The 14,979-nt window shown below is 46.3% G+C and overlaps 1 protein-coding gene across 1 annotated transcript in view; it reads left to right on the forward strand.

Annotated features, from left to right (window-relative positions):
- Window positions 1–1,197: 1,197 nt before the first annotated feature.
- The window catches only part of RTN4 (reticulon 4), a 170,091-nt gene continuing 156,309 nt past the window's right edge, over window positions 1,198–14,979 (forward strand). Inside the window, exon 1 of the mRNA XM_007465678.1 lies at window positions 1,198–1,277. The gene's annotated coding sequence lies outside the window, so the exon portion shown is untranslated. The remainder of the gene's footprint in view (window positions 1,278–14,979) is intronic.

Consider the following 14,979-nt stretch of genomic DNA (forward strand, 5'->3'; position numbering starts at 1 on the left):
TTTCCCTGTTATTTTGTTGTTGCAGCCACCTGGTGCCCTCTGTGGGTCTCAGTGGAGGGCAGATCCCAAGCCAGTGTCCCTTCGTCCCTACTGCAGCCATGCTGAAGGCTCATTCAGTATCCCACAGCCCTTTTGCCACCATAATTTGGCTGAATAACTCCCCTTCCCACTTTGCCCCATGAATTCTTGCAGGTTTCAACAGAGGCTCAGTGGAGTGTCCTTCTCTTGTCCCTTCCCCTTTGCTTGGGGGCTGCAGTGGGTTGAATAGTGGTCCCCCGCAAAGATGTCCAAGTCCTAACCCCTGGAACCCGTGAAGGTGACCTTATTGGAAAGTGATATTTGCAGATATAATGTAAGGATTTGAGATGAGATCATCCTGAGCTTAGGGTGGGCCCTAGGTCCAATGACAGGTGCCCTTATAAGAAGAGGAGAGGACACACAGAGACACAGGAAAAGGTTATGTGAAGTCAGAGGCAGGAATTTGAGCGATATAGCCGCAAGGCAAGCAATGCCGTAGATCTCCCCTGGTGGAGGCACGGAATGGATTCTCCTTCAGAGCCTCCAGCTGGAACCAACCCTGCCCACACCTTGATTTTGAACTTCTGGCCTCCACAAGTGTGAGAAAATAAAGTTCTATAGTTTTAAGCCACCCAGTTTGTGGTAATTTGTTATGGCAGCCCTAGGAAACTTACACAAGTGGTAATGTGAGTGTGGTTCGGAACAGCCCTGAGCATATCAACCACACATTGTTATCTTTTCGGCAGCGTTGTCCAGGGCAGCCAGGGCTTGGAAGTGTTGAGGAAAATAGTGCTGGGTCACGTGCTACTAACCACCAGCTCTAAAGCCAGGGGTGACTGTGGCAGATAGCACCTCCTTATCAGCTGGGAAAATGAGATAATAACTATAGAGCTCTGTGACCACCCGGCTAGCTGCAGAGGGCTAGAGAGGGCAGTCTGGTCATGGGACTTTCATATCTCTCTCCTCTCTTCACTCCTCCTCTGCTTCTTAGGCTACAAGTGGGGAAAGAACAGGGCCTCCCATCTGCAGCAGCTGCTGCCTGTTAGACTGCAAACACTGTTCATTTTCACACTGTTGCCTCTTCCCTAAAGGGGCAAAGTAAAGCAACATTCAGAGCTGGAGAAAAGAAATCCTCCCAGCCTCACTACTCTCTTTGGTCTTTCCTTCTCCCAGGCACCAGCCCTTTGGCCTGATGTCAGATCAGTGTGGCCTGAAGCATAAACTGGGTGAAACAGAGAGTGAGTACCAGGCATGTGCTTGTGAGATATCTGGGGAACCATGAAGGGGCCAAGGTGGGGGATGGCTCGCTTTGGCTGTTTGGGTTTCCATCATTTAAAAATGTTGGGAGTTCCTTTTGGTGTCGATGGATAGGACAAGTCTTGTTTGTCCTATTGGCTGAAAAAAGTCTCATTTAATGATAAAGAGAGAGATTTTTGGCGGTCACTGAATGGTCCAGTGCTATAGCCTCAGCTAAGACGTTTCTGTGAAAACAGAAATATGTATGCTGTTTATAGTTGCTTTCATGTTCATTTCATTTGAGTCTCCCAATAGCCCATGAGATGAGTGGAGCAAGGATTATTACTCCATCTTATAATGAGGAAACATGAGGTTCGTGAGACAAAGAGGATATAGATGGACAGCAGGGATGTAGTAGGCAATTCCAAGTTGGGGGAGGAGTGTGGTTGGGAGATGAGTGTGAAGGGATCTGGAAGCGAAGAAATCTTCATGGCTGCACAGCCGTCATGAGGATGGATGATACAGTTGGAGAGCACTGTCACTTGAAAAGTTTTCTGAAGTGGCATAGGTGATTAGAAATGAAAACTGAATGGGAAAAAATCAGGGATACCTGTGGTTTGTGAGCAGAGATTCCCCCCGGAGCCTGAACGTTCAATACGTGGTGGATTTTGCTAAAACTGACTCTCCTCACCCCAGTGACTGCCCACCTTAAAGATGCTTCATGATAATATAACGAATGAACTTTGTCCTCTGCAATACAGAGGAGAGGCTGCCATGGTCGCGAGTTGCTGCATCCTGCGCCTGGATGCTGAATGGGGTCCCCCTGTGCAAGGCAGCATTTGAGGAAGCTGGCTCTTTCGGGCTCTGGGAGGCCTGGCTGGTGCATGTGACCTTTGGGTTGTTATCTGTCTGTATGGAGCCTTGAGAGGAGGGACTTGGCACATCTACCACCCCCAGCGGGAGGCCTGTCCTCAGCTGGTCTGACACATCACATTTGCTTTTTGATTTGCACACATAAAATGAATCTCCCCAACGACCCTCTCCCAAGAGCCTCATCAATTAGAACTGCTTTTGTCCTTAGCCTCCTTTTGTTGACCAGCTTGGAAATTCGTTAGGAGGGAGAAGAAAGGGAAATTGTCTTTGTGGGCAATGGTGCTGGAGAGCTGGCTTCTAATGAAGGAGCCCTGAATGGTGCCATTGTGCTACTGTTTATATAGTTTTTATTTTAATTTGCATCCGTACCAGGCTCGGATCCCGAGAGCCATTCGGCTGTGTTTGGAGCTTTTATCTCCTCCCAGAGAGCCAAATCTGCCAGCTTATCATTTGCCTCAAGGAAATTAATGTGGGTCCCCCCTCCCCTTGCTTTTATCACGTGCAGTTGAATTGTTTATGCATCCGTGGAGAGAAAGAAAGGCTGCACAGAACCGCAGAAGGTTTCTTTCCCAGAGTTCATGGATCATCTGAGACTTAAAAGGCTTCTAGAGCCAAGGCCTCAGGGAGCAAGGCCTGGACTGAGGCAGAGGGATGGAGGGTAGGGGATGGGGATGTGACCTCAAGGAGCTGAACTGAATGCCTTGAAGTAAGAAGTGAGAGAAACTGTACTCCATTTCCCCTCATCCTCTGCGTGGATATATATTCCTTACTCTCTTTCTACCTTTCCTGAATGTGTCAGCAAAATATGACTCAAGAACCAACCCCAGCTCACTTTTCCCTTTTCTTTGTTTTTTTTTTTTTTTTTTTGCGGTACTCGGGCCTCTCACTGTTGTGGCCTCTCCCGTTGCGGAGCACAGGCTCCGGACGCGCAGGCCCAGCGGCTATGGCTCACGGGCCCAGCCGTTCCGTGGCATGTGGGATCCTCCCGGACCGGAGCATGAACCCGTGTCCCCTGCATCGGCAGGCGGACTCTCAACCACTGCGCCACCAGGGAAGCCCCCACTTTTCCCTTTTAAATTAAATTGCAGCTCTGTAGTGTGGCATTGAAGACTCCACATAACTTGGTCCCTTGCACTTCCTGCTGCTGGCTAATGAGAATTTTCAGTTCCAGTGTATGGACTTCCTGCGCCGTGGTTCTCCCCCTCTGTGAGCTTGCCTCTGTCCCATGTCCCTGCTCAGGCCGCCCACCCCTGGAATGCCCTCCTGCCTCGTCTAGTCCCCGCTCCTTCAGTCCCATTTATGGAGCCTTCCCTGAACGCTCCAGCTCACATGGTTCTCTTCATTCACTAAGGTCCTGGCTACTCAAAGTGGGGCCCTGACCAGCAGCTAGGACCTCCGCTCAGAACCTGTGAGAAATGTAGCATCTTGAGCTCCATCCCAGAACTACTGAATCAGAATCTGCATTTGAATAAGACCCCTGGGTATTCCAAATGCACAGTAAAGTTTGAAAGCCCCATTCCAGACACCTGTGACATTTATCACTTGGGCCTCCCCACCTGGGGATGGGTTGATTCCCAAATGTCTTCATGAGCGTGGACCTCGCTTCCCTGCTGTGAGTGGTCACACTTGGAGACAAAGGCAGGCAACTTAGGTTCACTTGTGGCATCCTTTACAGCTCGAGGATGACCTGACTACATTGTAAGAGCTCAATAAATACTTGGTTAATTCCATGCAGATTTTCCCTGTAAGTCACATTTATTTGTTGCTCTTTTTAAAACATTGGACATCCAATGTTTTGATGTCCTTTTATGTGTGCTTGTCTTATCATCCTCATCTTAATTATGAACATATTAAGGGCAGGGACCTTTGGCTGTTTTTTCTTGTCTCCATACAGCTCTTTCCCCTGTGACAAAATAAGCCTTCCCCAGACTTTTCAGAGCAGAGAATAGCGATCGCCTCTGACCCTATTTCCACATTGTGTTGGGTCAGAAATCCTGGTGCCCAGAGTGTTGCCCTTGGGGCTCTTCCCTCATCTCAGCCTTCCTAAGGCTATTACCGCCAACATCAGGTTACCCTCATATCTCTGTGTCCAGTACTCCAGCTCCAGAAACAAAAGACTTAGACATTGCCCTCAAGAAGTGACAGTTTAGTGAGCATGAAAGAGGTTATAGATGCAAAGTGTATATTGGGCACAGGGGTCTGAAGCCCTCAGGGAGTGCTTCTGGAGGAGCCTTAAACCATGCCTGGAAGAGGAGGAGGGTTTTGTGTTCAGTCTAGGCTAAGCCATGTGACAAGGCCCTCAGGCCGAGAGACCATGGGGATGGAGAGCCAGGGCACTACTGCACTGTGTGTGTGTGTGCGCACGCACATGCGCGTGCCTGGGTGGGTGGGCCCAACTTGCCCAGGGCTTTGTGCCTATCTAAGGGAAGTGAGATTTCATCTTACAGGTGGTGGAAAGCCACAGGGGACACTGAGCTGGGAGGAGACAATTGTGGAGTTAAATCTCTCTGTGCCAACACTGGGTTGGGTGGCCAGGACAGGGTGAGAGGGACACCTGTGGAAGGGCTGTAGCCAGAATCTAGGCAAGGGAGGATGGCAACCACCCAGGAGCGCCAGCTGTAAGGACCCCAGGGTTGTGCTCTTCTGTGTGCCTCACATCGGGTTAGTTGCCAATTCATGTCCAAGCAGCTTCTGAACTCTCCAGAACTTAGTCCCTGTTGTCTGTTCCCACTGGCATGGTCCAAATACGCATCACTCCTATTTGCCACCTATAGAGGTTCTTCTAAAGTGGCCTGGCTCTCTTTCCTGGCTCCCTAGTGTCCTTGCCTGGAGGGTAAGGACCAGCCCCTCCCCCATGGCATAGCAGGCCCTTTGTTCTGGCCCACCAGCCCCTCTCCAGCCTGAGCTCTCTCCACCCCATCTGATGCCCTCCTCTCTGCACAGAGTTCCCAGTTCCTGGAACCTGCTTTGCCCTGGGGAATTTTAGAGCTTTCCCCTGCACTTAGAAACTCCTCCCCCGACCCTGGTTGGCGAATTCTCTTCCTCCAGGATCCAGTGCAAATGCCATCTCCCCCGGAAAACTTCCCAGACTCCCCAGACACACGTGCTTCCTCCTCTGCATCACCTGAGCCTTTATGCATCTCTCTCTGGCTTCTGATGTTGAATTCAAGGTGACTGTTTATGCATCTGCCTCCCGCCTCCCTGCCCCGTGGCTAGTGCCTTGAGACAGTTCCTGGAAAAGGAGGTCTGAGGGGCACAGAGGGGTGATGTACTCAGGGCCCCCCCTCCCCAGGCCCTTCACCTCTGTAGCAACAGCTCCCCGCTCTGGCTCTGCACCTGGCCCAGGGCACCAGTTGGTTGAATTAAACACAGTTGGCCTGAGCCAGGAAAGCAGAAGGCTGAGAAGAGAATCTAAGTGTGCCCCATCCAATAGAAATGCAACGTGAGCACATTTTACATTTCGTAGCTGCCACATTAAAAAAAAAAAAAGTAAAAGTTAAAAGAAACAGATAAACACATGTTCATAGCTACTTTATCTGTAATAGCCCCCAAATAGAAACAACCCCAATGTCCATCAACAGGTGAATGGATAAACAAACTATGATAGATTCATATAATGAAATACCACTCAGCAATTAAAAAAATGAACTCCTGATAACAATGTGAGTGAATCGCGCAATAATTATGCTGAGTGAACGCAGTAAAAGATTATGCATACTATGTGATTCCACTTACATAAAATTCTACAAAATGCAAACTATTCCATAGAGACAGACTGAATATCCTTAATTATCTTAGGATTGGGGGGCAGGGGGAAGGAGGGACTACAAAGGGGCATGAGAAAACCTCTTTGAGGGTGATGGACATGTACATTATATGATGTAATGATGTTTCCACGGTATGTACATGTCAAAACTTGTCAAATTGAACACTTTAAATACATGTAGTTGATTGTCAATTATACTTCAATAAAGTGATAGAAATGAAACAATAATTAATTTAAATGATATATTTTAACCCCATATATCCAAAATACTATCATTTTAACGTATCAATATAAGAATTATTAATGAGATTTTTTACATTCTTATTTTTGTACTGCTTTTGAAATCTGGTGTGCATTTTATAGAGACAGCACATCTCACTTTGGACTGGATATTTCAAGTGTTCAATATCTGCACTGACCGATAGCTACCATGCTGGACACCACAGATCCAGACCCTCTCGTGAAACTCCCTCCCCTCTCCTCAGATTGGGCAAATCCTGGGCAAACAGCTTAAATCTGCAGCTGGAATAGTTTTGAGCTGGCCCTTTCTGTGGCTCTGAAGGTCTTGGGCCCTGTGGGGCTGTGGGTCAGAGAGTGGCTTTGGAAAGTCTGGTTCATAAACCTAGAATTTTGTGTGAATTCCCACCTCCCATCCTACCCTCTGTTTAAGCCTGAAAAGTAGCGTATCTGTTTGCTTTAAGAGAACACCTTCTTATAATACTTTCCCTTTTGCATGAGGTCACAAACTTACTTCACTGACTGCATGCAGGGAGTGGGTACTGGGGTAGGAGGAGGAGCTGCCCGGAGCTAAGGAGGGCGCCCACTGGGTGGGCATCAGCCTCTGAGAGGTGGAGTGAGCCTGGGGCTGCAGCTGGGGAGGGTGCTGGTGCAGAGCAGCCTTGGACCTCACCCAGGGGCCTTCTCTGAGTCTGGGATCTGCCCTCTCAATGCCCTCAGCTCCTGTCAAGAAGGGGTCAGAGGGGTGGGGGGAATGGGAGGTGCTGGTGACAGGACAAATCGGGGCTTCACCAGCCCTGTGGTTGAGGGATCTCCTTGGGGGCTACCCAACAAATGCTGCCTTAAGGATTGTGAGAGCTTTTTATAGTTCTGCCACTAACCAGCTCAGGGCCCCTGACCCAGTTACCTTCTCCTCAGGGTCTCAGTTTCCCCATCTGTACAATGAAGGAATTGGAATAAACAACCTAAAAGGTCCCTTCCAGTCTTGTGTGAGGGACAGTGATTCTAACTGCATTAAATTGAGCACATACGGGTGCTGGACAGCGTCCTGCATAAGGACGAGGTGACAAGAAACACACATGACACAGTTCTTGCCTTTATTAATGGAAAGTGGATTTATAGCCCTCTATTGCTTGACATTTTTTATAAGAACATATTACTTTTGTAAGTGAAAAAAGGCAGAGAAAGGGAAAAAAACAAAAAAGTTATGTATGTGTGGTGAGAAACTAACCCCTCAGGAGATCACTTTTAAATTTTTTATTTAAAATCTTCAAACATACACAAAAGTAGAAAGTGTAGTACCCGTCACCTGGCTTCAACAATGAACACACTGCCATTTCTGTTTCATTCACTCCTCACACCACTACTTTGTTTTGTTGGTGGTTTTTAAAGCAAATTCCTGATATCACATAATTCTATGGATAAATACTTGAATAAGTATCTCTGACAAGTAAGGACTTCTGACAGAACAAAATAATGCCATTAGTACACCCAACACAATTAACAGTAGTTTAAAAAACATTATAAAAGAATGTGTTCAATTTTCCTGATTGACTTAAAAAATCTTTTTCCATTTGTTTGTTTGAACCAGTAAAAGAATACTGGGAGCTTTACAAAATATTTTTAGAAACAGTTTTAAAAACTGCTGTCTTGGGCTTCCCTGGTGGTGCAGCGGTTGAGAGTCCGCCTGCTGATGCAGGGGACACGGGTTCGTGCCCCGATCCGGGAAGATCCCACACGCCGCGGAGCTGCTGGGCCCGTGAGCCATGGCCGCTGAGCCTGCGCGTCTGGAGCCTGTTCTCCACGACAGGAGAGGCCACAGCAGTGAGAGGCCCACGTACTGCAAAAACAAAAACAAAAACAAAAACTGCTGTCTTGGTTGTGGCCTGTGAGCCATCTGCTTGAAGGTCATTTCTTGTCCTGTGCGACTGCGACACTCACTGGCTTGTGGGTGATCAGTGGATGGGGAGCCAGAAGCCACACGTGGCAGTGTGGTTCCCAGCCAACCTGCTCCCCAGAGGGGCCCGCCACAGGAACCCAGAGGCCCCAAGGAGCCAAGGAGGGGGAATTGGTGTCCCTGACACTCCAGATTCTTAAGGGAATGGGCTGCTTCAGAGATTCAGCTGTCGCTGGGCTTTTACTCCCCAAAAGCAGCGTGGGGTGTGCTCTTCATCTCTGGTTTCTGCACCCCCATCTCCACTGCCCCTAGTGCAGGAACATTGCCCCAAGCACTTTTGCAGTCAAATCTTAGGAGGAGGAGGTTGGGTCATCTATAGCCCAGGAGAGCTAGGGATGTCCTTAGGGATTAGCAGAAACCCTGGGGCAGCTGGTGGGGCAGGTGGAGCCTGTATATTTGGCAACGAGAGGTCTACTGTTCTGTGCCCCCCATGAGTGGAAGACTGTGACAGAACAAAGGGCTGTGGGTCACGTGATCAGGGTGTGTGGGGGAAGGGAGGCAGTGGCTTCCTGTGTTGAAACCAGCCCTCCTCAATCCTGTATATACATTACATGTGTGTTTATAATTTTCATCCCATTTCCATAAAAGATCCAGGTGGATAGTAGGTACATCATTAGACTTGATGTTAAAGACTTGGCACATGGGCTGTCTTTGCACACACTCACCAGGGTTTTTTCTATAATTTTTCATTAAAGGACCTGCACATTTATTTATAAGTACTTTCTATTTTTAAGCCATATAATGCCTCAAATTAGAGTAAGGATCTAAATAAACAAAAATATACAAGTTTAAATAATGTGCTACTGCTTAGCTTTTATAAGCTTTCTTATCTGAACACTTTTCTTTTTGAAAAACAGTTATTATGAACTGTTTCAAAATACAAAAGGCATTATTCTTTCTACTTTTTTTTTTTTTTTTTTTTTTTTGCAGTACGTGGGCCTCTCACTGTTGTGGCCTCTCCTGTTGCGGAGCACAGGCTCCGGTAGCGCAGGCTCAGCAGCCATGGCTTACGGGCCCAGCTGCTCCACGGCATGTGGGATCCTCCCGGACCGGGGCACGAACCCGTGTCCCCTGCATCGGCAGGCGGACTCTCAACCACTGCGCCACCAGGGAAGCCCCATCTTTCTACTTTTTGTAGAGACAATTATATAACAAATATTGTTGTACTCCTTACCCAGCTTAAGAATTTGTGTAATATAAATATAAATGGAAGACTCTTAAATGGTTTCTCATCCAGCACCCCTCCCTCCATAGGTGTTTATCTCTCTCCTGCATGTCTTTATACTTATACTAATTTGTTTGTATTAAGAAATATATATATCATAATAAATAATAGTAAATATTGATAAATATAATAAATAGTAAATATTTGCATGTTTTAAAACATGCTAAAATTAGCATCATACACTATGTAGGGAATTAAATACTTGATTTTCTTTATACAGTGAAGACAAACAGGGGGCCCAGGACTTTTTGTGTGGCTCCTGGACATCTCTGTTCCAACCTGCTATTCAGAAGAATGGTATTAATTACCTTCTTAACACCTCTCCATTGTTGGTCTTATTTTTCTTTGTCCTGGCTGAGCTTTTAGTAAGCCACCTCCCCTCTTGCTGGCTCTGGAATCAGCCAGACCTAGACTGAAACCTTTCTGTGTTACTTGATAGCTGTGTGACCTCAGGCAAATTACTTTACTTCTCTGAGCTTCAATTTCCTCTGTATCGTATAATTCCTTCAATTTCCTCAATTTCATCTATGTAACAAGTAATATTAGTACTTGTAAAACAGATAATATTAGTACTCAGCTCAGACTTGTGAGGTTTAAAGAAGACAATGCAGTTTAGGGGCTTAGCTCTGGACCTGCCAGAGTTGGTGCTAGGTCAGTCTGAATTATTTCTTCATTTTTGCAACCTGACGTCTTTGAAGGAATCGACATTGAGACAAATGCTCACTTAGCTCCAGATTCCCCTTCAGGGCTGAGGTGTTCATTCCTCCAACTGCTGCCCACAGCCGAGTCTCTCCCAGGACCGGCCTCTCAGCTGAAGTGAGTTGCTTTGGCCAAAGTTGCACTCCTTTCCCAGAGGCAGCCCCCATCCAGTGACTGGTCATGTGGAGGTGCAAAGGCCCAGCCCTCTACCCCCATGCTGGGACCACTCTGAAGAGCCCTCTCAGCTCCAGAGCTTCTGGGATCTGCTAAGTCCTTTGTTGTGACGGCACCACAGCCTCTGCTCAGTCCTGTCTTCACTCCCCCAGAGGTGCTGTTCCCCAGAGCTCTTCCAGGTAAACCTCTTGCATGCAAATCTCAGTCTCAGAGTCTGTTTCTCAGGGAGCCTGACCTGAGACACAGTGGAAAATAGAATAACATCTGTCAGAAAGTCAGGAGACTTATTGACACGTGGGTGGGGGCTGACACTGGGCAGGTGGTGCCTCCTTTTCTCTACCCCGTTCCCCCTCTCCAGACCCCAGTCAGGCTACTTGGGCCCCCAAAGGGAGGGTAGACCTAATGGATTTGATAGGTCTGTCCTTTAGCAACCCTGGGCCTATGTTAATTCCTTTTTCTTTTCAAATTGCACAACTAATATATGCATACACTCTTCTTGCAAAAATATCAGCCAACAGAACAGTCATAGCAAGAGCCCCTCCGCTGCTGCCTCCCCAAACACACTCTGCTACCCAGAGAGAACTTATTGCCAGTTTAGTATTTTTTTTTTTCCCGGTACGCGGGCCCCTCACCGCTGCGGCCCCTCCCGCTGCGGAGCACAGGCTCCAGACGTGCAGGCTCAGCGGCCATGGCCCACGGGCCCAGCCGCCCCGCGGCATGCGGGGTCCTCCCGGACCAGGCACGAACCCATGTCCCCTGCATCAGCAGGCGGACCCCCAACCACTGCGCCACCAGGGAAGCCCCGGCAGTTTAGTATTTTTTCCAGAGGTATTTCTATCCATTTACACATGCATATGTGTACATATAGAAATGTGTGGTTTTATGGGGTTACATGTTTAAAATGTAGATTACACTACGCATATTGTTAAACAATTCACTTTTTTTCACGTCCTGTGTCTTGGAAATCTTTCCATGTCAGTGCTCAGCGTATCACCTATTCTTTCTAACCGCTGCATAACGTTCCCTGCGATGTCTGTCCCGTGGCTTATTAGGCCATGCCTTTACTAGAGGACATTTAGGTTATTTCCAATGTTATCCTTTTATAAACAGTGCTATAATGAACATGTCTGCCCTTGCTTCTTTATTCACAAGTGCACATGTTTCTCTAGGTTAGCTGTTAGAAGTAGAATGCCAAGTCAAAGAGCATAACACATTTTAAAATTTGATGCAACCTAACTGCCCTCCTAACTCCCAACACTGGATATTTTTTTTTCTCTTTTCTTCTAGCTTTACTGAGATATAATTGATGTCTAACATTTTGTAAGTTTAAGGTGTACAGTGTGATGATTTGTTACACAAAAATATTGTGAAATGATTATCACAATAAGGTTAGTTAACACAGATATCACCTTACATAATTACCATTTTGCTGTTGTTATGGTGAGAACATTTAAGATCTATTCTCTTAGCAACTTTCAAGTATGCAATACGGTACTGTTAGCTGTAGTCACTATGCTGTACGTGGGATCCCCAGAACTTATTCCTCTTATAAGTAATAGTTGATACTCTTTGACCAACATCTCCTCATTTTCCCTACTCTATAGCCCCTGGCAACCACCAATCTACTTTGTTTCTATGAGTCTGGCTCTTTTAGATTCCACATATAAGTGAGATTATATAGTATTTGTCTTATCTATTTTCTTTTTTGATAGCCATTCTAACAGGTGTGAACTGATATCTCATTGTGGTTTTGATTGGCATTTCCCTGATGGTTAGTGACGTTGAGCACCTTTTCGTGTACTTTTTGGCCATTTGTATGTCTTCTTTGGAAGTCTATTCAGGTCAATTATTTGGAAAAGTTTGAAAAGGATTGGCATTAATTCTTCTTTAAACGTTTGGTAGAATTCACCAGTGGAGCCATCTGGTTCTGGACTTTTCTTAGCTGGGAAATTTTAAATTACTGATTTAGTCTCCTTACTCATTACTGGTCTGTTCAGATTTTCTAATTCCTCATGATTCATTGTTGGTAGGTTGTATATTTACCACTTTATTCTAGGTCGTCCAATTTGCTGGGCTATACTTGTTCATAGTAATCTCTTAGGATCCTTTGTATTTCTGTGTTATTAGTTGTAATGTCTCCTCTTTCATTTATAATTTTATTTATTTGAGTCTTCTCTCATTTTTTGCTGGGCAAATCCAACTAAAATTCCAGTACTGGATATTAATAGTCTTTTTAATGTCTGCTAATTTAGTGAGCTATGATATTTTAGTATTTTAACTGTATTTTTGTTTACAGTGAGATATGGCATATTTTCCTTTGCTGTATGCCATTTCTATTTCTTTCACTATGAAGTGCCTCTTTATATTCTTTCCCCCTTTTTATTAAATGGTTCACCTTATTCTTAATGAATTGTAAGAATTGTTGATATACTGAATATTAACCCTAGCTTGTTATACATGCCACAGATATTTTAATATGTCATTTTCTTTTAACTTTGTGATATCTTTTATGGTTCCAAACTTTGGATTATTATGTGGCCCAGGTTTTTAGTCTTTTTTCTTCGTGGCTTCTGTGTTTTTGAACCTTAAGTAGGCCTTCCTCACGCCATGGTTATAAACATGTGAAAACATTTATTAAAGTTGCAATGAGTTGGGACTATCCTGTGGGCCAGCATCTGCTTGGTCTTTGACACTTAGGAGAGAAGCCCAGGTGGGGTGGCTATGCCCTGGAGGCCTACACGTCCACATTTCCTTCATCTTAGGAGGGCAAAGAACAGAAGCCACAGTTTGTAGATAGTCACTGCTGCCACGAAGCAAGTCTAGACAGAACGGTTCAAGCTACTGTTGCTGCCCACTCCATCCTGGGAGGGTGCAGAAAGTGTGAGGCCACCGGGAAGACCAGAGTTGTGGAGAGTCCCATCCCTTCCTGCCCAAAGTCCTTGACACACTCAGCAGTCCTGGAACAGTGTAGGAGCGTGTAACAGGAGAGATACTTTTAGGATGTGCTGCCATGTAGTAGAAAAAGCAGACACGGAGTTGTGGTTCTGTTGCTAAACATGAAAACATCTATCATCACAAGGTCTCGCTCAAGTATCTTCATTTGTAATGAACCGTGCTAGGCAGTGTGCAAAAAAGGAGTGATGCCTGCCTTGTCAGAGATGGCCCCTTCCCCAAAGGTGCTGTGATCAGAATCAGACAGGTCTGTGATTGGGTCCTAGCTCTGCCCTTTAGCAGTTGTGGAGTGTGGGCAAACCAGTGACCTTCTCGAGGTCTTGATCACCTCCTCTGTAAAATGAGCTTTATCCTGGCTTGAGGGTGTGGTGTGTGCTGTGAGGATTGATGGGTTAATGGATGAGAAAGTGAATGTTAGTGTTCTAGAAACTATAGCATTGTTGTTTTACCTGGAGCCTTGGGGACATGTGAAGGAGAAGACATGGTCTCTGTCCTCAAGGAACTTGTGATGAAGACACATGGAAACAGAAAATAGCTCAGGGCAGGAAATCATCAAGTTGTCAAACTGTATGGTAGTGGAAATTGGAGAAGTGTTCAGATGGCGAAGTGTTCAGATTGGAGAAGTGTTCAGAGTACAATCTTATGCGTGCTTGTTTTTTTTTTTTTTTTTACAAAAGTTGCCAAAGTCGTTTGTGTGAAGGGAAATGAAGCGATCCAAAGGAGATCACTTTGTCAGCAGAATCTGTTTGTCCCACCCTGTTCTGCAGAACAGTAGAGCATCACCTGGGGCAGCTTCTGTCCCAGACTCCTCACTCTAAGGATGACGGTCTTTTCCTCTGATTTAGCCTTAAGTGCCTGCAGGGCTTTTCTCCATTGCCAAGACTCTGACTGTCTTGGTGAAGTGACCCTATGAGAGCTTCTGGGTATCTAACAGGAATCACCCAACAGGATTTAGAGGGAAAGGCTGAGAAGCTGACTGTTGGGGTCTGAATAACAACAAGGTAACATACCCTGTGCTGAGTTCTCTCAGTGGGTTTTCCGTCTTGCTCCATGCTGTGTCCCCAGAGTAATGCAGATATCCATCAGAGAAGGACAAGTAAAACATTGACGAAGGAGAGGGAGGTTGGGATGATGCTTTCAGCCATAACTGGCTGCGGAGCTTATGTATGGGGAGCTGGCAATTCCACTGCGGTCAACAGAGAAGAGGCCTATGACTGGCGTGTGTGTTATTTTGCCTTTGCTCAGCTGTGGGCCAGTGTAATCGGGACACAAGGTCCCCAGTCCATCTCTGAATGGGTCATTTTGCTTCCCAAGACCAGCTTCCTAAGAGATAGTTGTCTGACCTCCTTTACAAAGAGCAGTGGTGGCCAGATCACCTCTAGAAAACGGTCCAGGGTAGGGCTGGCTACATAATTTGCAGGACCCAGTGCAAAAGGAAAATGTGGGTCCCTTGTCCAAAAAGAAGGAAAGAAAAGTGCTGTTATACTAAAATATAAAACTTTTTTTTTTTTTTTTTTGGTACGCGGGCCTCTCACTGTTGTGTCCTCTCCCGTTGCGGAGCACAGGCTCCGGACACGCAGGTTCAGCGGCCGTGGCTCACGGGCCCAGCCGCTCCGCGGCATGTGGGATCTTCCCGGATCGAGGCACGAACCCGTGTCCCCTGCATCGGCAGGCGGACTCTCAACCACTGCGGCACCAGGGAACCACCCTATGTTGTAATTTATGTAACATTATTATGCCTATTATGTTTACAAGCTACAAGATCTTTTTAAAAGAAAAAGTTTTGGGCTTCCCTGGTGGTGCAGTGGTTGAGAGTCCACCTGCCGATGCAGGGGACACGGG

This window comes from Lipotes vexillifer, unplaced genomic scaffold, assembly GCF_000442215.2.
Source record: "Lipotes vexillifer unplaced genomic scaffold, Lipotes_vexillifer_v1.1 scaffold77, whole genome shotgun sequence".
Lineage (NCBI taxonomy): Eukaryota > Metazoa > Chordata > Mammalia > Artiodactyla > Lipotidae > Lipotes > Lipotes vexillifer.